This window comes from Danio rerio, chromosome 9, assembly GCF_049306965.1.
Source record: "Danio rerio strain Tuebingen ecotype United States chromosome 9, GRCz12tu, whole genome shotgun sequence".
In the NCBI taxonomy this organism is placed as follows: Eukaryota; Metazoa; Chordata; class Actinopteri; order Cypriniformes; family Danionidae; genus Danio; species Danio rerio.
In genome coordinates, this window is record NC_133184.1 from 26508720 (window position 1) to 26533850 (window position 25131).

At 35.6% G+C, this 25131-nt stretch overlaps 1 long non-coding RNA gene across 1 annotated transcript in view; it reads right to left on the minus strand.

Moving 5' to 3' along the window:
• Positions 1-18250, minus strand: part of LOC141376130 (uncharacterized) — a 354504-nt gene extending 336254 nt beyond the window's left edge. The window contains exon 1 of the long non-coding RNA XR_012385385.1: positions 18199-18250. This is a non-coding gene — a long non-coding RNA (uncharacterized lncRNA). The remainder of the gene's footprint in view (positions 1-18198) is intronic.
• Positions 18251-25131: the final 6881 nt, after the last annotated feature.

The following is a 25131-nucleotide window of genomic DNA, read 5'->3' on the forward strand; positions in this document are numbered from 1 at the left end:
AAGATGTTGCGAAAGAGATTTTAAATACAGAAAGGCAATGTAGTAAAAGAAAAGAAAATGACAGGAATGAGTCTCTGGAGCGTTTTGATTCATTTTCAGCCTGGAGTCACCTTCATTTTGCAAAAAAAAAAAACATGCTTCAGATGGCAAGCATAATCTCACTGTTATCTGCAAAACTGTGTCTTGTACAAAATGCTGCCCTACTGTGCCTGTTCACAACCATTTGGTCATCAATGTCAGTGAAAAACAGCGGAACAGCAGACTGACGAAGTCGCCATCAGAGACTATGCCATTTTTAAGGTACAACATCGCCCTCTGCAGGTAAGAAAACAACAAACAGATTGAGAGAGAAGATCGACTGCAGACTTCCAGACTCAGTTTCAATTAGTACCATGGAACATGGAAATACATCTTATCAACTTGAAATATGCGATGATAATAGTTAGGTGAAGCCATATTTCTCAAGAATGGAAATTGTGCAAACTTCACAAACATGGCGCAGATGCATGTTGTTACAGATCCCTTACTTTCAAAATTGCTTTTGTGTGAAAATAGACTTTTTCCACAAAACAAAAATTATAATAATATAAATTCGCTGCCTTGAGCTAAGTCTACAGTGATTGTACACGTTAATGTGAAGAGACAAGATACCAAGTGTGTGTGAGAGTAACACAAAATTCTATTTGATGCATGCATTAAATATAATTTTTTGTTACTCTCACACACACAACCAGACGCAAGTTACTTTTACTGTTAAAAGACTTTATGTTTTAAATTATTCAGCTAAAAATACTAGATATCAAGCCTAAATTATTTTAAAGAAGCATATTGGCTGATCTTAAGTGCCAATATGAATTTAAGTTCACTCAACAACAAATGGGCTCACTATTTACTCTCTCTCTCTCTCTCTCTCTCTCTCTCTCTCTCTCTCTCTCTCTCTCACACACACACACACACAAATGGTTCCAAACATTTATTGTTTTCTTTCTTCTGTATTTATGCTTCTGAACATATTAGAAGATAATTTGTAGAAAGCATATGAAGAACAATTGTACTACGAAAGACAATGGTGGTTTCCAACTTTCTTTAAAATATCATCTTTTGTTTTAAACATAAGAAAGAAAGGCAGACTGGTTTGGAACAAGTGAAGGGTAAGTAAATGATGACAGTATTTATTTATTATTATTATTATTATTATTTATTTATTATTATTTTTTGAGTGAACTTCAATGATGGGCAGCATCAACCACACTGGACCAGAAATTAACAAATGCCTCTACGGTTTTCTTTGAATCAGTCCAACACAACACTCTTTGCAAAACAAAGTGATTTCTGGCTCACTGTGCTGTAATTAATTAAAACATATTTACAATGTTTTACCAGAGATAAAAAAAAAAACTATAAATCTTAAAAAATAGAATGTTTCACTTATCACCTTTATTTTTGTATTTTTCTTTTTATCAAGCCTAATTTTTATTTACCCAAAATCTTTTGATAACTGAAGGTTTTTTCTCTACAGCTTATTATAAATAATTGTGTTGTTGATAAATAATATCAAAGCAAATATGGTTTAATGCTGAGTAATTCCATGTAGGTTTGAAAGCACCAATTCCCCTCCCTTGGGGTCAATATATATTGACATATTTTATCAAAAGAAATAAATGTCTTACATTATTCTATAGGTAGTAGGCTAATAAATAACGTGCATATAATTAGTAACATCAAAGCGTGTACTGAAATAAATCATTTTATTCAAAGCTGCACTGCTTGAAGGGATTTCATCGCGACTATGTAACAGAGCAGGAGACTTTGTGAAGAAGAGGATTTTGATGCAATCAAAACCCATCTCTGACAAGTGCTCACTGCTGTATTTGAAGTCCAGCTTCTGTAAAATCTCTCCCTGTCATTTCCTATCCCGCTGCACGCACACACACACACACACACACACACACACACGACTCTAGAGCCTAAATATGGTAGGTTGGCTGTTCCCCTTGCCCAGCATTGAACATAGTGAGCGTGTTTTGATCTAAGGGGATGACTGGAAAATAGCATGCATACACTTAAGAGCTCTAAGCAATGTGCCTCAACATTACTTTGAAGATTTTCACTCTGATTTCCAGTCATTATTGATGGAAGTACAGTAGTTATTCGACAGCATACAAGCTCAAGTTTGCTGTAATGTTCTGTTTTTGAACAGGAAAAAAAAAGCAGTGCAACAGAAATAAAATCCCTTGTGTAACTTTATACAAAATACAGTGGTCATCCAATAGTATCTGAATGCAGACATGCAAAGTCATATACAATGCACTCAAAGGAGCTTGTGACATCACTGACTTTAAGGGGTAGGGTTAGGGGCCTGGTTAGGTAAAGGTATAGCATCTGGTCATCAGCATGACAGAGATCCATTGTCAAACTAATAAGCACAGAGACACTGTATCTTCCAGAAGAAAATGGCTCATTTACACAGAGCAGTATGATTCAGCACAGTATGATACAGTACAAAACTTATCCCATTTTCTTTTTAGAAGGCTGTGAAAAGTATACTCACTTTTATGGTAGGCTACGCTTCCATTGATGAATCTACAGTTATCTTGTACCTAGAATTGTTGACATGCTGACAAAGAATCATCGCTTGGAAATGCGACAAAAGCCACCATTTTTAAAATATGCAATTTTGTTGTCAAACTGAAATGAACCATGGTTGACCCTGGAGATAAAGCTTCCAGTAGTGCAAATAGAACCCATGGTGTGAAAAATCATTAATTGTTAGTTTTTGTTGCTGTCGCGTTCACTTAAAAGTGACGTGTTTGCTATTTTTAATACATTGCAGCTATCAATTATGCAGTGCAAATGCAAGAGTTTACTAATCTTAACAAACTGTACAGTATAGGGAATACAAGCTCTGCTCTCTCTACAACAATTAGGTATTTGAAACAGAAAAATATGTGAAAAAATTGCAAAGATATACACAGATCAGATGCCAAAACATCAACCAGAGTCCAACATCAAAGAAAAGTCAATGTGTCATCATTCATTGTGGGACAAAAGATAAGGCACCTTTTATCAGATTTAAATTCTAAAGAAATAACTTTCCACAGGTACAAACAATGGTATTTACATTCATCTTGTTTATCAAAATCATCTGCTGAAGTTTAAAGATATTCGTGCTTCATTCAAAAAACTGCAGTTTGAGATGCTCAGTCAACTTGTTTGTGGTTCATAGAGAGGCTTTGACTTATCCAAGATGGCGGATGGCTAAAGCATACACTGTAAAACCCAACAGTCAACTTTATCAAATGAAATGAGTGTTGTTAACTCCATATTTACTGAAAGTTAATTATGCTCATTTTAAAACAGTTTTGAACTCAGTGTTGAAGGTCATGAGTTAATTAAATACTTCATTACTTCAACTTAAATGGAGTAAGTTTACAGTACTTGATAGATGAGTTTTTTAACTCAAATGGTTTGTTGCAATAGGTTTCCTCATACAGTTTGACTGACCTTAACTCATTGGGTTTTACAGTATTCAGTTGGTTTGAGTTTTTTTGAATTTTTTTAGTTTGACTGTGCTCAAATTACTTCATTTACTCAAATGTACTAAGTTAACAGTACACATTAGGATTAGTTTTTGAACTTCAATGGTTTGTTGTAATCGGTTTCCTCAAACGGTTTGAGTTACTTAACTTTTTGGGTTTTACAGTGCAGTGGTCCACGGTAGGCTAAGTAATGCTACTGAGGCATGATCGAAAACACAAAATCTTTCTCATTCATTTCACTAATTTCAATCATTCAACAAATGACCTCTTCTTGACCCAACAGACCTCTTTTTGCAAAATTTAATGTAGATGTCTATTAAAACATTATTTTTAGTATATATAAAAAGCAGTTTAATGCAACTTTTTGGGAATTTCCACAGAATGTACAGTGTATCTGAAAAAGTAATCACTTTTTGCTAATCATCTTTTCCACATTTTGTTGTTACAGTCTTATTCCAAAATGCATTCAATTCATTATTGTTTTCAAAATTGTAAATACAATATGACATTGAAAATTTGGAGTATAAATGAATGAATCAATCAACTTATCAATCAATCTATCAATTAATCGATTCATTGATAAAAGGTCATACATTTTGTTCATTTTTTTCAGCTTCTGTTTATCTTTTACTTATAAGTTAGATGACTGATCACATGAATGATAAATAGCCTGGCAATATTCCGCACTATTCACAAAAGTACAAAAGGCAGTAAAGGGCTGCAGAAATAACTCTCTTCTATGTTCTGTTCTCCATCTGTCTCATGTCATCATCTGATCAATGAGAGGGCAGGATGGCGGCCTCCATGTGTTTTATGTTTCCGTCCGTGTTGGAGAGGAGTTTCCTCCATTCATCTCTCACTTTACATCATGCTTGCGTTCAGGATTGTGCTTCCCATGTACAGTCAGGCCACAGCAGGTTATGGATATGGCCCATTTGTCAACACACTCCTGACAAGACCTTCACAAGCACCTCTGACTGGGCCACAATTTATCACCATCTTTGAATAAATGCTCCGGTTAGGAATCTCAGGGCTAGAGTTGGTTGGAAATGGAGAGCATGAGCAGGAGTAAAATTATACATATATGTTGATAAAATAAATGTTGTTCTAACATTAGCATATATATGTAATTTTTTTTTCATAATCAGTTATAGTACACAGTTATAGGCTGTGGTTTTTAAGACAGTTAATCACTGTGGTTGACTGTTGCCTTTTCACATTATTCTTCATTTGTGATCTCGATAATCAAAATGCTCTCATCCATTTTAACAGTCAGTCATAAAGGAAACAGATTTAATGATGGTTTTGCTGCCAGATTTATTTGGCGTCTCATAGTTATTCCTCAGAAATCGAGTTAATGTCTTTAATTTGAGTTGACTGATTTGAAGTTGCATTCAGAGAGAAAGAGCATGCCAGATAAAAAAAAAGCAGTAATCCTAGTCCAAAGTGTTTCTTAGTACACAAAAACAATGCTTTTATAAACACAAAGTTAATGAGATATATGTGCATCTAATTCAAAAGCACTAAAAGTGTTGCATGCTGATTAATGCCTTCGGCGGAAAAAAAAATAAAATAAAAAAAATAAAATATATATATATATATATAAAGTTTCCTCAATTTGCCAGTCAATTAGAAATATCCCAGTCACAAAATTAATTAGGTATACAAAAAAAACTCTAGATCTTATAGCTTTGTGGCGGACAGAACGTGAATAAATCTAAAATAATGTAATTAGGTCTTTCAATAAATTTAAATTTGTAATTAAATTAATTAGATGATGTGCTGATTAATTAGTCAAATTAATCACTATTTTATCACGTCAATATTTAATGAGAAAAGCCCCCAAAGCAGAACATTCAAAGACATTGTTAGGGCAGACATGTAAAGCATTCAAAAATCACTAAATTAAACAATTTACTATTAAAAGTGTTAGTTGACCCCTAAATTAAAATTATGACATCGTATCAAATCATGTTGCTCAAAATGTTCATAAAGAGGGTTTAATAAACTACATCCGTTTCAAATTGAACATTGTCTATGGAGTCTTGATCTCTTCATCACTGAGATCCATAAGACTCAGAGGGGTTTCTGTGTTTAGGGTGAAGAGACTTTTAGCATCACTTAATATACACTCACCGGACACTTTATCAGGTACAACTGTTTTACTGTGCTCGTTATTGCAAATTTCTAATCAACCAATCACATTGCAGCAACTCAATGCATTTAGACGTGGTCAAAACGATTTACTGCAGTTCAAAGCAAGCATGAGAATGGGAAAGAAAGGTGATTTAAGTGACTTTGAACGTGGCATGGTTGTTGGTGCTAGACGGGCTGGTCTGAGTATTTCAGAAACTGCTGATCTACTGAGATTTTCACGCACAAACATCTCTAGGGTTTACAGAGAATGGTCTGAAAAACAGAAAATATCCAATGGGCAGCAATTGTGAAATTGCCTTGTTGATGCCAGAGGTCAGAGGAGAATGGCCAGACTGGTTTCAGCTGATAGAAAGGCAACAGTAACTCAAATAATCACTCGATACAACTGAGGTAAGCAGAAGAGCATCTCTGAGCGCACAAAACTTCCAACCTTGAGGCGGATGGGCTACAGCAGCAGAAGACCACACCGGGTGCTACTCCTGTAAGCTACGATCAGGAAACTAAGGTTACAATTTGCATTGGCTCACCAAATTTGGACAATAGAAGATTAGAAAAACATTGCAGTTAGATTGAAAAACAACTCAATTTCTCCTGCGACATTCAGATAGTAGGGTCAGAATTTGGCATCGACAACATGAAAGTATGGATCAATCCCGCCTTGTATCAACAATTCAGGCTGCGTGTGGTGTAATGGTGAGGGTAGGATATTTTCTGGGCCCAATAGTACCAATTGAGCATCAAGTCAAAGCCACAGCCTACCTGAGTATTGTTGATGACCGTGTCCTTCCCTTTATGACCACATTGGCACTTTATGACATAGCACGTTATCCTGCAGAAGATGGGTTCTGCAGGATAACGTGCTATGTCATAAAGTGCCAATCATCTCAGACTGGTTTCTTGAATTTGATAATGACTTCACTGTACTCAAATGGCCTCCACAGTCACCAGTTCTCAATCCAATAGAGCACCTTTGGGATGTGGTGGAACAGGAGATTCGCATCATGGACAAATCTGCAGCAACTGCATGATGCTAACATGTGAATATCGACCAAAATCTCTGAGTAATATTTCCAGTACTTTGCTGAATCTATGCCATGAAGGATTAAGGCAGTTCTGACTAGTAAGGTGTACCTAATAAAGTGGCCAGTGAGTTTCATTCTATTTGTGTTATGATAATGAAATATTGCCTGATGGGTTTGAAATAATGAGTAAATGTTTATTTTGGTGTGAACCAATGGATCTGATTTTATTATTTGTTCACATCCAAGCTGAGCTGAATATATCTGACTTACATATTTTTTTAAAAAACAAATCTGATTAAATCTTTAATAAGCAGTCTCATATAACCTGCTAACTATTCAGAATTTGCATAAATATTGTCCATAAACATGTCTGCACACTTCTCTCGCAGTATCACAATCAAATGAAAATGCACATGGATTATTTCCACACAATTACCTCTCCATTGTTATGCAGCTCATTTGCTTTGTGTGTTCAAAGAGCCATTTACAATTCAGAAATTCAGAAGTGGTCGTTTGTTGCACCAGCCCACAGCATGAGGTTCTGCCCTGTTTATCTGCTGGAGATGGACAGGTGGTGGTGTTTAAAGAAACCTCATTATTTTTCTCAAGGATGATAAGCAGCTCATTAGAGGCAGAGAGTTGCCAATGGGGTGATTTTACATAGCGTAGTTGAGGAGCCACAATGCCGCTGTAAAGTTCACATTTGCATTACGGTGAATGGGATTGCACCTGTTCTCCTGCCTCAGGCTCCTCCGGAGGGAAAGGGAAGAGAAAGAAACGAAGAGATGGAGGAGCGAGTCAGTGTGTCTTAGCTTTTGATTTCCAAACAGCTGTAAGAGAAACCGAAAAAGTCACTCTGAGGTAGTTTCCAAATGTTCTGTTTTTTATGCGTCACGATCCGTCCCACATGTGACAAACGCAAGCCCTCACTCCCTTTTTCTCATCTTCCTGTTCTCCCCATGCTTGGCCCGCTGTTTGTGTCAGGACTGATAGCGTAATTGTGCGTTAGATAGCAGTCGTATTGACAGGTGGCTCATTAGGAGACAGAGGACCGCAGCATGACGGAATCCACTGAGCCCTTAAAAGTTGTTTACCGCATTTTTATGGAGACGGGACACATTCGGAAACGCAGGTTCTAATGATCTGTATCTAGTTTCTGTCTTCCCAACTGGTGTGTTGCCATGGATACAAGAATCTCAAGGTGAGGGGTCATAAAGTGTGGAAAATTGACTTAAATACTTGCTGAACTTGGCTTGTCCTTCAAGAACATAAGTACAGTAAGGATTTTTTATCTGATTATCTGAAAATCTTGCCTCAGAAGATTCTATAGATGCAATACTTCTATAGGTGCTACATTTCTGTGACATTCTTAATGAGTGAGGTGGAGACGAGAACCATGGGAGCTCATTGAGGCTGGTGGCACAAGTGGTAATGAGCCACACTGCAGGCCTTGAATCCCACAGAAGAGTTACAGAAGGGGAAAAGAAAAAGGCAGGAATTGGCAATCGATTGAATGATAAAATCTACAGAATGAAAGAAAGGTGGAAGTCCTTTACAGACAACCGCCGGAAAAAAAAACTACAACGTAAAGTAATACAAACCATTCATACTTTTAATTAAAATCAGTTCTTATTCTGCTGGATTGCAGTCTTTGACTCAGATATTTCTGTATAACATGTATAGAACTTCACTAGTTTAAATCTTACATTGCAGACAGTCTTTCAGTGTTGTCTGTAAGTGGAAGGCTTCCAAAGCTCATCAGCTGGTCACAGATGTTCCTCAGGGATCAGTATTTGGACCCCTCCTCTTCTTCATTTACACTATTCTCTTTGAAAAAACGGTACAGAAACTGTCACTGGGGTGGTATGGAGTGCAAATATTAGTATCTAAATGATAACATATTATTAACATTTAATCAAGTTTTATAAACTAAATTCGAAAGAGCACATGATATGATTGATTATGGCGGACATCATATTAATACTCATTGCGAATCCAATAAGATATGATTGCTACACCAATAAGCCCATCTATCCTACCTTCCTTATCTTCGTTTTTGAAGAACCTTTTACCGGGGGAGCTCTCGAGACCTGGTCATGTAGCATGACAGGGGGTTCGAGATCAGGTAGGTCTCGAGAGCTCCCCCTGCCATGCTACATGACTAGGCAGGAGCCCTGGGCTCAAGTATCTCCGAGCTCAGAGTTATCTCCTGGGACAACATGCCAAATCTGCAAATTAATATCAAGCAATAGCTAAATGTGAACTCTTGAAAAAAGGTACTGTGAGAGTGAATATATTACAGTATGATGAAAATGTAAACCTCTGTAATGCTTCATGCACATACAGTATGGCATATGGCTTCCCATAGCATTGCTGATGACACAGTTTTCTTTTTCATCTCATCCAGGCCATCCAATAGTAGCTGCATGGCACTCAGACTGCCTGCCAGACATCTTGGCATGAATGAAAGATCATCACCTGCAACCCAACTTGGCAAAGACACAGCTTCTCATCTTCCAGCTGTACAAGTTCACCATCTAGCTAGGGTTATCCACAATTGTCCCATGAAGTTTGGCCTGGAATCTAATCTTTAATGACCAACTGGCCTTTACAATCCACACAATCACGCAGCATAATATTAGGAAAAACAGGCCCTTCCCACAGAAGCAACACTTCTTTCCCTTATCATTCATAATCACAGTCTAAACTGCACTATTGCTATGCTCTTCTGACTGGACTTCCATTGTGAAAATTAAATACTGCAGCAAAACAGGTCTTCAGCAAGCCCATGACTCTGACCTTTTAATGTCATTCAGTGAAATGAACAAATTTTTTTTTGGGTTATTTCATTCAATTTGACAAAATATTATTCAAATATTAGGAGTGCTTCCAATCTCATCTACAACTACACCCAGCATTGATCACACTATAAACATTCATACTGTTACTAGAATGTAGTGATGTGCGATACCACTGATTTCTTATCCAATCCGATACCAAGTAAAATAAAGGCGAGTTTCGGCGAAACCGGTCCGTTACCAATACTTTTCCCAAAAATTACTGTTTGGTAAATTAAAGTAACAGGTAGTGTACTTAAAAATGTCACTTTGCACTGAATACAAGACATATTACGGGTTTTTCTTGTTTATTGATGAATAATTCTTGTACAAATGCTACTACAAAAAAGAGCCAACTTACATATTTATTGACAGTATCTGAGCATGTATATGTTAAAATGCCTGCCTGAACATCTTAACATAAAACAATAAACATTCACACCTTTTAGTTTAATGGCACATTAATCAGGTCCCCCTGAAGATTTTTAACCTTTTTCTTTTGTTTTGTCATTGTCACAAAAACACAAGCCCCCAAAATACAGCCACATTGCCACATTTTCTCCCTCTGTACCTGGATAGTGCCTGCCGGCTGCACCTAAGGACTCTACAACCGATGTTTGTCCTACCCCAGCACCTGTACCTCTCCTTTCCACCTCTTCTGACCGCCTATGGTCAGTGCATAGTACCTGACTGTTTTGTTACACGTGTCACAAACAGCATTGTTTGAATTTATGTAAGTAGCTCCACACAAAATTTTGATTGCGGTCACCTATATCCAATGATTGCGTGACTTATCAATACGTGGACTGACTGAGTGGCTAGCGTGCTCTGCAGTTGTATGGTGCCATATTACACACATGACTTTCAGGTGGAAGAACAAGTAGTTCCGACTAAGTTGGCATTATTCCGATAAACTAGGGTAATTGTGGTTACTTTCCACTGTATTTCTATTTCCAATAACGTGTCTTTCACGTGATGAACGAACGACTCAAACCTGATCGAAGACTCGAAAAAGAAACTATTCCACCTGCACAAATGTGCTAGTGTGCATGAACGAATTACTCCCTTTGAGGACTCATCGTTCTCAAGTCATACAAAAGATTCATTTAAAACTAATGAATCTTTCAAGAACGACCCATCACTAATCTGTATTCTAATCTGCATTGGATTCCAGTTAAAACTTCAGGTTGTATCAGGTTTAAGACATTAAGGCTTACAGCATATAGCAGCCACAGGTTCTACAGGCTCCTGCCTTCAATACATCCCATCAAGTCTGAGGCTGGTGGGAGAATGTAACCTCATGGTACTTACCATCACATCATTCAGGCATACTACTGGGTTCAGTTACAGTATACAGTAGTGTATTGTATTTTGTCTTCTCTATAGTATAGAATAAGGAACAGTGGGATGCAGGGTCATGACAAGACATTTACTCTCTCACAAAGCAGTCACTTGTCACCAGCTATTGGCATTACTATGAAACCTTTAGAAAAACATTTCAACCACTGATGTACCGTCCCCTTTAAAAGCTGCCCCATATCACCCAATCAGATATATTGCCAGTCATTACCCACAATGCATGCTGTTTTGGCACCCCAGTGCAACTTTAAAATAAGAGAACAGAAAGGCAATACAATCCACTTATGAAGATGTACGGTGATGAAGTCAATAATATTATATTCCATACTTCCATAGGCTCTTATGATAAAAAAAAAACTTGTTCAGGAAATGCCTGAATAAGACAAAGTCTTTGTGAAGTAAAAGCAGAGGAAGCAGAAGCTAGTAGAGTTTGCTTTGGTCATTAGAATTTCTCTCTTGGTTTCCTTGTGCTTGCAGCCAACAATAAGCTTGTTTTCGCAGAATTCTCCAATGGTATTTTGATGATAGAGACAGACTGAAGAATCAGAGTGTATATATATATATATATATATATATATATATATATATATATATATATATATATATATATATATATATATATATATATATATATATATATATATGTATATATATATATATCAGAGTTTGCGTAAGTCATTGTCCGTCATTTTGACGGAGAGGGTTGTAAAAATACTGTCATAACCTATTATTAACTGTCAATTAATTTTTTTTTTCAACACATTTCTAAACATATAATAATAACTTATTTCTAATAATTGATTTATTTTATTTTTGCAATGATGACAGTAAACAATATTTGACTTGATATTTTTTAAGACACTTCTATACAGCTTAAAGCGACATTTAAAAGCTTAACTAAGTTAATTAGGGTTACTAGGCAATTTAGGGTAATTAGGCAAGTTATTATATAATGATGGTTTGCTCTGTAGTCTATTTGGGAAAAATACAGCTTAAAGAGGCTGATAATTTTGTCCTTAAAATGGCTTTAAAAAAAATTAAACTGCTTTTATTCTAGCTGAATTAAAACAAATAAGATTTTTTTTTTCCAGAAGAAAAATATTATCAGACATACTGTGAAAATTTCTTTGCTCTGTTAAACATCATTTGGGAAATATTTAAAAAATATATAAAAATCAAAGAGGGGCTAATAATTCTGACTTAAGCCTACCCAATTCACCTGTACCGCATGTCTTTGGACTGTGGTGGAAACCGGAGCATCCGGAGGAAACCCAAGCGGAAAGCGTCCTACTGCGCCTACCTACTGCGCCACTGCTTCGCCTATATATATATATATATATACATATATATATATATATATATATATATATATATATATATATATATATATATATATATATATAAATATAAAGCACATATAGTATAAATTTCTTTATGTAATCATAAAGAGTAATATAGAATGAATGGTATCTGAATATTGCTCACAAATGAGATGATCTATGTCACCATAAACTGGCAGTTAAGATCAAAGTACAAGTGCCATGTTATCTTTAATGATGGCTTGAGATTTGATAAACAGATAAATGCAGTGGTCAAATCCTGCGTTTTTCAGCTTCGACTTTTAAAAACACCCAAACCTATTCTATTTAGAAAAAAAATTGAAAAAATAATTAACACTTTTATTACTTCTAGGTTGGACTACTGTAACTCATCATATTTTGAATCGCTATTTTAAATCACTATGGCTTAGCACTTTCTTATCTATCAGACTTTTTGACTGAACATCAGCCTGGTCCGTCTCTCCGGTCATCAAACCAGAAATTATTATGTATCCCAAAGTTTTGCAGTAGCTGGTCCTATATTGTGGCATGCTATGCCCCTCTGTGTTAGATCTGTTTCAGCTCTGTCTGTTTTTAAATTATTGAAAATGAAAGTGTTTTTGATTTGGCATTTTATCAGTGAGAATTGTTTGTTTTAGCTGTAATTTTTCACTTTGTGGTTTGTATAGTGCAGCACATTGGTCAACCTTTGGTTTTGTTTAGTAATGCTATATAAATACAATTGACATTGACATAATTATTTTCCTTTCCATGTAGCAAAGAATTCTGGCCCAGATTTCGTCACCTTAGAATTATAAGGTTCTATCTGACATTTTTGTCAAAACTGAGTTATTCACATATTCTTTTTTAAATGGCAACTTATTTACATTATGGGATGTGTTTTTATACGTTGTTTACTTTTTAAATTTTTTTATTTAAAAAACAAAAAAGGTGTATCTACAAAGTTGAGCTCTTGGCTCTATAAGGTTCTATCTGTAAGCCAATCAGCATTTTTAATGCATGCACGAGGACCAATTAGGATTAGCTTTCTTTGTCATTTCGCCGGACTGCTCCATTGACAGCAGGAAACACCAGAAAGAAAAAAAATCACACAAAATCAGAGTCGACTAAATAATGCCACACCACACAAAATTGAAATGTGTGTAAATGTAATGATTTAGAAGCATTTCTTGACATTCATTCATTCATTTTCTTTTAAACTTAGTCCCTTTATTAATCTTGGGTCGCCACAGCGGAATGAACCGCCAACTTATCCAGTATATGTTATACACAGCGAATGCCCTTCCAGCTGCAACCCAACACTGGGAACCACCTATACACACTCAATCACACACATACACTATGTGGCCAATTTTAGCTTATCCAATTCACCTGTACCGCATGTCTTTGGACTTGTGGGGGAAACCGCACCCAGAGGAAACCCATGCAAACACGGGGAGAACATGCAAACTCCACACAAAAATGCCAACAGACCCAGCCAAGGCTCGAACCAGCGACCATCTTGATGTGAGACAATCGTGCTACCCATTGTGCCAACGCGTTGCAAACATTGAGATGAAATGCTCAATTTTATATTGTTGAATATTTAAAAATTTGTATATTAAATGTAAAATACTTTTATTTGTGTATATATAGTCAGTTAAACACTTTTCAGTGTTTATTAAACTCATTTGCTCATTGTCTGTTTCTTTTAAAGTCTTTAAGTTTAATATTAAGCCTTGAAGGGCAAATACTTAATTTATTTCATGGGGCATATAATTCAATAAATATAATTTAATAATTTATTTAAAGCATAAAATTGTATAAATATGAACATAATAATTAGATAAAATTAACAGCTGCACTGGAAAAAAAATTAGTACAGCCTTGTATGCTTAATTTTAAAAGAAAAAATATTTATCCTAAAACATGAAATAAATTTTACAGAAAGCAAAATTTTTACTTTCACAAGCATCAACATATTGTTACAACACTAAACTATATATATTTTTATTGTATTTCTTGATAAGTAATGCTTCAATGAATGATCTGCCAGATAGAACCTTATAATTCCAAGTGGAAAATTACTTTTCAGAATGAGAAGGTTCTATCTGCATTTACCGTGGTTTATTTACTCCAATTTGCAAATGTAAGAGAACTTTGATCATTTACATTTAGAGAACCCTTAGGGTCTCTGTCATGTTCATGTATGAAAAAGATCTGTTACACACATGTTGTTTGCTATATAGAATGCAAAAACTTTGAAGCTCAATATCTCAAAATCATTCAGAACGCAGATAGAACCTTATAATTCTAAGGTGACGATTTGGCATAAAGCTGGAACAGCAAGCATTCATCCGGCTCTGGCATACCGCATGTAGGCCAAATATGGCCCGGGTTTGGCAGAGGTCACATCACAAGGATGGGTTACACCTGGGGACAAGTAGAAAGAATGGCCCAGGACAGGATCCTCTGGAGATCTACCTTTGGCGGCCCATGCCCCGCAAGGGGTGGAGGGCATAAGTAAGTAAGTAAATTGGCAGAGGTGGCACCATGTTTTTTTTTCTTTTTATATTTAATTTAAAGTTTTTCACATTTTAAAGAACAAACCCCAAATCCCTCCCATGCCAGCAAATAATAATGAATAAACATATGTGAAATGTAAATACATATGCACATCCACATCCACAACTGTACAGATACTTAATTATATTTCTCCATGAGTAATCCATACCTGTACATATTCACAAGTTCAGTCAAATATCTGCATATGTACATTACATATACAACATATATACATATGTGCATATATATACATTATTAATACAAAAGAAGAAGAAGAAGAAGAAGAAAAAGAAGAAAATGATGATGAAGAAGAAAAACACAGAAAAAGTAAGGTGGCACCATCTTTAAGGCAGCAGACAAGACAACCCAGATATTAAAAATGTACATGTGGGCCACATAAGTTTAGCCTATCTTGTCCCACATTTAAAATACATTTAAATAATTTTTTTAGTAAAAACAAATTCTACCAATCAAGTCACTACGAGAATACGTACGCCCATAGTGTGCCTAAAGCACAATCCTTCATGGGTTTATCCATTTCATTTCATCCAACATACCTGGCCCAGTTCCAGTCCAGTTATGATTTATTAACTTGGCTGAGATTTGTCCCAGAGTCCTTTGTCTGGAAGCCAGGCTTGGTCCAGTCTTGTACTGTAATTCACTGCAGCATGTGGGCCAAGCAAAAGCTGATTTTGTGGGCCAGAGCTGGGCCAGATAAATTTTGGTATGTGGATGAAGATTCTATTAAAAAGATTCTGTTCAAACTTATTTTCAGCACACAAGGGGATATAAAGTGGTGCATTTTTTAAAAGTTAAAACCTTAATATGTTAGCATATGAGCATTTCTATTTCCTTCTCCTAAAGTTATTAGGTTTCCTATTAAATGCTTGAAAAGTGCTGGTTAACACAAGATCAAGATTATTTTGGTTGTTTTATTATTACCCCCTTGTGATTTGTTCAAAGCTTGAAAAAGTCAATTGCTAACAAGTGGCTAATGGGGTGGCAAATGGGACTACAGAGACTGCCAGGAAATCTCATTTACTCACTTGTCCGCCTTTACAGCCTCATTGTGTTTTTGATCATGCTCTTGAAAAATAACTCTCAGTTAAAATGTTTTTGAATATATTTGTAGCCCATTATTAGCCTAGATTTAGCATTTTAATTCTGCTTATTGTATTAATTTCCTCTGGGTGCTCTGGTTTCCCCCACAAGTCCAAAAATCTATGGTATAGGTAAGCTAAATTGTCCATAGTGTATGTGTGTGAATGTGAGAGTGTATGGGTGTTTCCAAGTTATGGGTGACAGCTGGAAGGGCATCCGCTGTGTAAATAAATGAATGAATATTGTATTATTAATAATAATAATAATAAAAACCTGAGTTGTTTAAAAAAGTTGTGTAAAAATATATTTTAGGTAATCAATTTACTTAAACTTAACTCAAACTGTTGGTTGAGTTCTTTGCATATTTTATCCAAACTTAGGTTTAAACATTTTTTAGGGTTTGGAATTCATGTGTTCATTTGTAAAAAAAAAATAAATAATAATAATCATGACTAGCAAAAAGAGTAAAAATCCTAAAATGTTGCTGGCCACAGACTGTATATTTTGCAATAATCCAGATGCCAACATAAAAATTCCTGTTAGATCCTTGTTGAGAGAAACAGGGTTATACCATCTTCTGGAATGACCTACAAAAATATGCAACCACGGCAGCTGCTCATGCAATAAAAGTGAGGCAAAACAGCAGTCTGTACTTATTGTCGGTTATATTCTAAGTCTTATGAAGCACATACATTTTAATTTAGTTAATTGGCCTGTTTCTCACATAAACTATTGCATGGTGTCCAAACACAAAGCACATTGTTCATTAGTGTCCATGCTAATTCAGTGTTGATTAAACTGTCATGACCATGTATTCGTAGTGGCATAGATGGCTCATTTGTATGGAGGATATATGTAGTAGCATGTGCATTTTGCACAATGTATGTTTTCATGCATTCCACTATGACATATAATACAAGAAACTACAGAGTTATGCATGTAATAAAACACTCATGAGCAACATTAAACAGTTTTGCTCTGTGTTTTTGTCCCCAGCGTATCATATATGCGTGTATCCAATAGCTAAATGAGTTCATGCTTTGGTATTTGGCATTCTTCATTTCACTGGCAAAATGCTAGATTTTTATCACTTAAAAAACTCTGAACCCAAGGTAATCGATTTACTAGAATTTTTTTCGCCAATATTTTCAATGGCTTATCTTGGAAATGATGAAAAATGGTAATTGGCGGGCTTGCACAGCCCAGGGTGGCAATTTGTGGCCTAATGAAGCCATTAACCTGACGACACCGAACCTGATAGTGGCTAAATTAGACGGAGAGTGTGGAATTATGAGCATCAATTCAATATGATCACGGTTGCTAAGCGAATATTACATTTCAAGCAGGCTAAGAGAAACATTATCTGCTGAGAGTAACAAAATAAATGTGTTTACAGAGCAGAAACAGGATTTTGCTGCAGTTTGGAGCTGTATATTATGTTTTCTGCCAGACTGAGTTAAAAACATGAGTGATTTTGAAGCATTTTTAAAACTATTTTGAAGAATTTAAAACTATTATGAACATCATGAAGTCAGTATACTTTCTTCACCTTAATGTTTAGTAAGATCTTGTTGCCATGATTGTTAAAAAAACACACACTTGGTTTTCAGCTTTTAATTTTAATTTTCTCATTTTTTAAATGAAACAATGAAATATTTTCAGCAAAATATTATATATAAAATCTATAATCAATTAAGGATTTAACAAGCACTCGTTCTGTGACTGTTTAGAGAAATAACATCTATGAGACTAACTAAAACTTTAAATCAAGTTTAAAAATAGTATTAAATTAAAAACTAATTGAAAAAATAAATTTGAGTTTGAAAATAGTATTAAATTAAAAACTAATTGAAAAAATTAATTCAAGTTTTAAAATAGTATTAAATTAAAAACTAATTAAAAAAAATAAACATTTCAAGTTTAAAAATAGTATTAAATTAAAAACTATAAAAAAAATTATAAAAAAATTAAAAAATGCAAAACTATACTCAGCAGACACACAATGTCATAAGACAATGATATTAAGTTAGATTTAGGTTGTCAGTGTCTAAGGACAATGTTATTTTGATGTTTAATAACGGCATGAAATGACATTGATATTTTGTTGTTTTTAGGTTGTGTTGGAAAGTGACTAATATCATGCATCCAGCCAATATTTTAAACCAACATCATATTGACGTAAAATACTGACATTTATTAAAGATTCAGATAAAGAGTGAGACATTCATTATCTGGGCAATAAGAAAGTCCTTAGGCTGAGCTTAAAATACAAAGTTTCCCAAATAGGACTTCACAATACCGTTTGAGTAGCTCCAAGGAACCATGCAGACCCTCAACCACAACTGAATCTCTTCTTCATTCACCCCCTCACCTATTATACATTCCAGATGTCTGACCAGCCCCCTCTAGTGCCCTGTAGTGCCATTAGAACAGCATTTTTTATTTCCATTATTCCATGGATAATATAAGAAAAACAAGTGACAGACATTTCATTCTGTTACAATATACTCATTTGAAATACACATTCAAATGTATTGACAGACAGTTTGAGATACCTGTCGCAATTAAGTTATTTGTTGGCCTGACAATTTTTAACTGGAAGAACAGTTTTAGTTTTATGCCTTACCCAGAATATAACAATATTCAAAAATATGAATACATCCAATCATTTATGTTGATATTTTGTTGTTTTAAGGTTGCGTTGGAATGTAACCCAAATGCAACATCTGTCCGACGTTGAACATTGACATTGGCCTGATGTTGGGTTCTGACGTCTACTTGATTTTTATTTCCTGACAAAATGCAATGTCTCATGACGTTGGGGTACAATGTCAATCTGACATAATCTTGATGTCCCGTGCTTGCTGGGTAGTAGCCTTATTTGTATTTACAAGCTCTCATAAATTCACTGGTGCTAGCATCGGTACTTTCTCTACCTCAATATATCACAATCTTGTTATCCCTAATGTTTAATACCCATTGACATTTTTGACTCTGTCATGTTTTTTTCTGAGAAACAGCACACTATATGATAATAGCCTCACACTCTTTCTATCTATTCGGATCGCAGCAGTCTCTAACTCAATAATTAGCCTGTAAAAGAGATTCAGGCTTGTTTGTTTGCCACTGTGATTGTGGTCTCTGCGCTGTTCTTGTAATCTTCAGCTTCATTCCACAACTACGATGTCACATAATGCATGGCTGATCAGTAAACAAATTCTAATTACAAGACACTAATGAGAGAAAAAGCACAAGAGAAAGAAACAAAGGAGAGAGAGAGAAAAAAGCTCTTTCACCAACCGGTTTGCATCGGATTCCTCAAAGGTCATGTCCTCTCCTTGCCTTTACTGAAGTGAAAGAGTGTTCGAGGGCATTTTTTTTTTTGTCTTTCCCTGATTATTTCCCTCTCTCTGTCTCTGAGGCTGTGCCATGGTTCAATGTATCATTCATTAGGCTACAGCAAGCCATTAGTGTCTCCAGCTCAGGGAATGTGCAAACTCATTGTGACTCCATGTTTAGCATATAAAGTAGGACCCCATTTCTCTCCAAATAAATATCAATGACAGGCCTCGTTATGAGACACGGTTGAGCTTTGTAATTATATGGATGCTCTACTTTGGACTAATAAAGCGGTTGCAAATAAACTCACTCTTTGAATAAAGCTTCTACAGGAGCTCCCTGGCGGAGTGTCAAACTTTTAAACCAGGTAAATATGGAATATATTAGCTTTGCTACAACTTGTTTTGCACCAAAATGTTATGAAGGTTTAGATAAACGTGTCAGGTTTTATGTTTGTGTGCTTAGTCTGTCAAAAAAATGCTGCGTGTAGCTGTTAAACCTTTTATTAATTTTTATATGATAGTTCCAGATAATACAACAAACAAATCAAAGGCTGCATCTGAAACAGTCTTCTCTTCAGTAGGGGCCTATTGTTAATATGCAATTTCTTTGCTTGTAATGTCATTTGTGTAATGTACCCTGTTCATCATGTTGTCACTGTCATGTGACCTTGCTGTGTAATTTCCTTCACTATTTTTAACAAATCCTCTGTTGTGGCCCCATAAAGAGTGTACAATATTTTGATAGTCATTTCACACAACACTATACTACAACTTAGAGGGAACATCCCAAAAGTGTATATAATTTACTAAATGCTTCTCAACTACTTTTTAAAGTGGGAAATGTAAAAATAGCCAAATATATTTATAAAAAAAAGTTAAATAAAAAAGTGTTAGATTACTAACCACTGTTTTTTTTTACAAAAAAAAAATGGCATCTGGAGTGTTTCAGAAAATAAAGTCTGAGTAGCACAGTAAAATAGCATCTGTCTTTGCATTACATCTTTACAAATGAATATACAATTTTTAAAGCTCACACTCTAAAAAAAGTTCAAACTCAAATCTTGGTAAAATATTGAGAAACCCAACCAATGGCTTAAATTTGAGTTTGAAATGCCTGCTTGGTTGAGAATATACTGTTTTGAGTCACTATATTTTATTGAGAGGAGTACATATCTTAACTCAACCTGACTCTCTACCGTCTGGTTGAAGTATACCAAAAAAATCCACTAGTTGTCACCAACTCAAAAATGTAAAAGTATTCAGGTTTCTAATTAAATTATTATTAGTTCAAACTTGTTTTTATTTTCATAATATATGTATCAATTTAGGTAATTTTACCTTAGAGCGACATATCAACCATTTGGTAGAGACAGATATTCTAGAAAGTTTTGGGATGTGTTGAAAAAAAAAATACATTGAGTGTGTTAACTAGCAACATTACGAGTTAAGAAATCCAATTGCTTTTCTCCTGGTGGGGTAGTTAAAAGCTTTTAAGTATAAAATAGAAATAAAAAAACAACAACTAGCAATTGGGTTTTTAGAGATTTTACCTAAATTTATAGCAAACCAGCATCATTTTAGCAAAAAAATGTTTGGTTGTTCTGACCTCCTAAAAAACTGTGGACTTTATCTTTCCCATACAGTATGTATGGGGCTTGAAATATTAATGCCTTTAGCTGCTAGGATATCTAACTTGCTCCAGTCATAAGCCTCTTTCAAAGAGTAATACCAGTAAATATCCATAAAATTTCTGGAACATCTTTACTGGTAAGTTAAAAAAAAAGTGCTATTCACACAGGCATGGACGTTCCAGAAATTATCGAGAAAAGACCATTTACACATTCATTCCAAAAAATACAGGTAAATTCTGACATCATTAACCAAAAAGGACCTCTAAATGGCTGCACTTGTATTTAAAGGGGTCAGGCTTTTGTTGATGGTGTTGTTGATAGTGCCCAGCCAAAACCAGCTATCTCCAGCTTAAACCGGGCTGTACAGGCTGGTTTTAGCTGGATTTAGCTGGTCATTTTTCAGCCTGACCAGCTAAGACCAGGCTGGAAAATGACCAGCTAAATCCAGCTAAAACCAGGTTGGTCAACCAGCTAAAGCCAGCTAACCAGCCTATTTTTTAGCAGCGTTACAAAATCTGTGGATGGACAAGTATTGCGAACAACTTCGATGAAAACATATGGAGGAGCACTTTCACATGATGAGATGTTCATAATATGTGTATGTGCTGGCACTCACCGGAGCACTTCACATGCACATGCGTCAAGCAACTGAAGCAGAGCTTGAAGGTAAACAAACAGCATAGATGATTTTTTTACACAGCTGGCATTAAGGAAGAACATAGAACTGTTATCTGATTAACACCAAACAGCTAAATGTGTCTGCAAAAATATTTAAAGGCTTTTATTTTCATAAACAGCGCTGATGTGAATGCGTCTGAATGTTTTGATTGGCTGGAGTAGACGTCTCATGTCAGCGTGTTCTAAGCATGAACGTGCTGTTTCCTGCAATTTTCCTTCTGCGTTCACACAGAGCAGCGTTCCGGCAAATTAACAGTAATGTTACAACTTCTCTTTCCGGAAAACTGCCAAAAGGGGCCTGTTCACACAGGGGTCAAAAAGGGCCTGTTCACACATACAGACCTACAGGAAAGCTCTGTATGTGTGAGAGGGGCTGATATTAAGTGCAGTTCTTTCTCTATTATGCTTGCCTTGTTTACTGTTGGTTGCTAGGTTACCAATACTGCAGTCAGGCCCTCTAATGACATGATAAAAAACATCTAATTTTCATTTGGGATTATTTTCATCAGATTTCAGATTTTTTGCAGACTTTGAAAATATTCGCTTCATGTTAGGATGGAAACCCGATAAGTGTAAAACGTAAAGCAAGATAAATCAGGATTCTGTTTAACCAAGTAGTTTATGTACTAACTCTAACCTTAACCCACACTTACCAAATTAAACTGCAGAATACATGGGTTCACATCACACAAACACGAGGGAGTTCCGTTGCAAGATTACTTTTGTTAAAAATGTTTCCTCTGGCCTGTTCGTAGCCTCTTGAGGTGAAGAGAGCAGATGCATTTAAAGAAGCAAGCGCTGACCCATCGCCTACACCAGCAGTCCCAGTGGACACTGCAGGAGCACTGCTCTGCTGACCGAACACTTATCCTGTCTCCTGCAATCTGCCCAACACGCTTCCCGACAGGAGCAAACCTCCAGTAGGACAAACAACAGCCTGAGTTACAGAGGGAATACAGAAACACAAATGCATAAACACACTCCTGAGCATTATGTTCTGTGTGTGTGTATGTGTAGGTGTGTGTGCTTGGAAAACGACAGCTGATTTATCTGAGAGATCAAAGAAATCTCAAAGCTCTCCATGGCACAACAGACAAAGGTCTAGTGTTGTGTTCTGAACTACTGGCCTTTTGATGGCTATATGTATTCACTCCTCATCCTGATCTGAGTGAGTGCAAATGATCTATAAGTACTACACGCCTTTTATATACTGAAATAACAGCATTAAGAGACTATGAAATGTTGTCTTATTTTACTTTTTTTTTTCTTTATTTGACAAGGAGGATATATCACAATGTTGTTACACAAAACATCTGTGATTTTAGCTAACAGCTCATTTGCTACATCTGTCCCAGATTTGGTGTCAAACCAAAATAAGTCCCCTTCATACAGATCTATGGAAATGACTAAAACAGATGATGAGAGAGGTCTGGATGCAGACTTGTGCAGTGCAATCTAAGCTGCATCCAATGCTTTTTAATGCACTCACCTAACCCTACCCCTCACAGTGACATCACTAGCCCCATTGAGTGCATTATGTCTGACATTGTCTCAGCTTGCATCATCAAGGCTGCATCCAGGTCAGGCCCATAGCCGGGGAGGAGGGAGAAGGGGTGAATTCGGGGTGTTCAGAAGACCCACCCCTCACTGACAGAAGTCCAGAATTTTTCCCATTGATGAGCTCATTTGGCCTATTTTGACTGCTATGCCACAATAAATAGTAACAATAACCCATTAAAAAAAGGCTTTAAGACCAAGCGGAATCCACTTCAGTTAACCACTTTTCTTCTATAAAAACAATTTTTTTTCAACAGTCCAACATCCAGCTGGGCAAGAAAACATCTGACACAAGAGAAGTCATCTTTTGCTACTGTATTGTTGTTACCTGGAGAAAACATTTTATAAGCAACTTTTATTCTAAATCTTGGAAAACATGACCAATGAAAAAGCACCAAACGTGGCCTACTGTATATTAAAAGCAGTTTGAGTATTATTTTGGCTATTGTTGTTATCCTTGAATTTTCAAATATACTTTTTTACAAGAGAGGCTAGAAACATTGTAAAGCTCTAAATATTATTATTATTATTATTTTGTATTTGTTTTTTGTTTTTCAAATGGCCTAATTCTGACTGAGAAAAGTTAATTGTGCTGGATAGTTTTTTTTTTTTTAAATTTGCCTAATAAATTCCAATAGGCTGCAGTTTTTAATTGAAAACCTTTTTTCTACTGATATATGATGTATTAAATATGGATTTTAAAAATAAAAAAAATTGTCATATTTCTCTATTTTAAATATTTAGGAAATATTTTTGGTACATCAAAAAGTGTGGTTGATGACCATCAGACAAACGAATCCAGCAAAAAAAAAAAAAAAAAAAAAAAATTGTGCTTAAAATGTCACCTAAATTCAATATTTACATCTCATAATTAAATAAAAAATTAGGCAAGTAACTGCAAAAAGGTCCACATTTTGAGAAAAAAGAACCCCTTTTACCAGGCTGACTACGGGCCTTCAGATACTATTGGTTTGTGCATGTCAAGCCAGTAGTTGGTGATCACTTTGTTGTTAAAACAACAACAACAACAACAACAACAACAACAACAACAACAACAACAAACACTACACTGTATGGTCCTGAAGTCCGCCATTGTTTTGGTTGCCTCACGTATAGCTGAACTACACACATTAGCTTTTTTGTGGTTATACCATGCACTTAATATTAACAAGTATTGTTTTTGTTCCACTAAGAAAACCCCGCAACACTGTAATTATGAACAGCCACATAAAAAAGTTTAGAGTTTTTAGTTGGAAACACTTTAATAAAAGTAACCATCAACAAATCAATGAAAAAAGAGAACTGTGTTAGACAGTCAATTTTTGTCACATGAAATAAAGGGTTAACTGAAAACAAAATATAAAAATATTTTATTAAATTTTGTCAAGTTGTAAAGGTAATTTCATCTACTCTCCATTTAAAAATAACTAAAACACAATAATTAAAAAATATGTATGTAAAGTAAATATACTCACCAGGCACTTTATTAGGTTACTTTGTCACCTTATTAGCCGTACTAGTACCGGATTGGACCCTCTTTTGCCTTCAGAACTGCTTTAATCCTTCAGGGCATAGATTCAACAAGGCACTGGAAATGATCCACAGAAATTTTGGTCCATATTGACATGATATGGAGTTGCTGCAGATTTGTCGTTTGCACATCCATGATGCAAATCTCCCGTTCCACCACATCTCAAATGTGCACTTTTGGATTGATCTGGTGACTGTGGGGGCCATTTGAGTGCAGTGAACTCATTGTCATGATTAAGAAACCAGTCTGAGATGATTCGCACTTCATGACATGGTGAGTTATCCTGCAGGAAGTAGTTATCAGAGGAGGGTACACTGTGGTCATAAAGGGATAGACATGGTCAGCAGCAATTCTCAGGTGGCATTGACACGATGCTCAATTGGTACTAATGGACCCAAAGTGTGCCAAGAAAATATCCCTCACACAATTACACCACCTCCAGCCTGAATCATTGATACATTGCAGGATGGATTCATGCTTTCAGGTTGTTGACA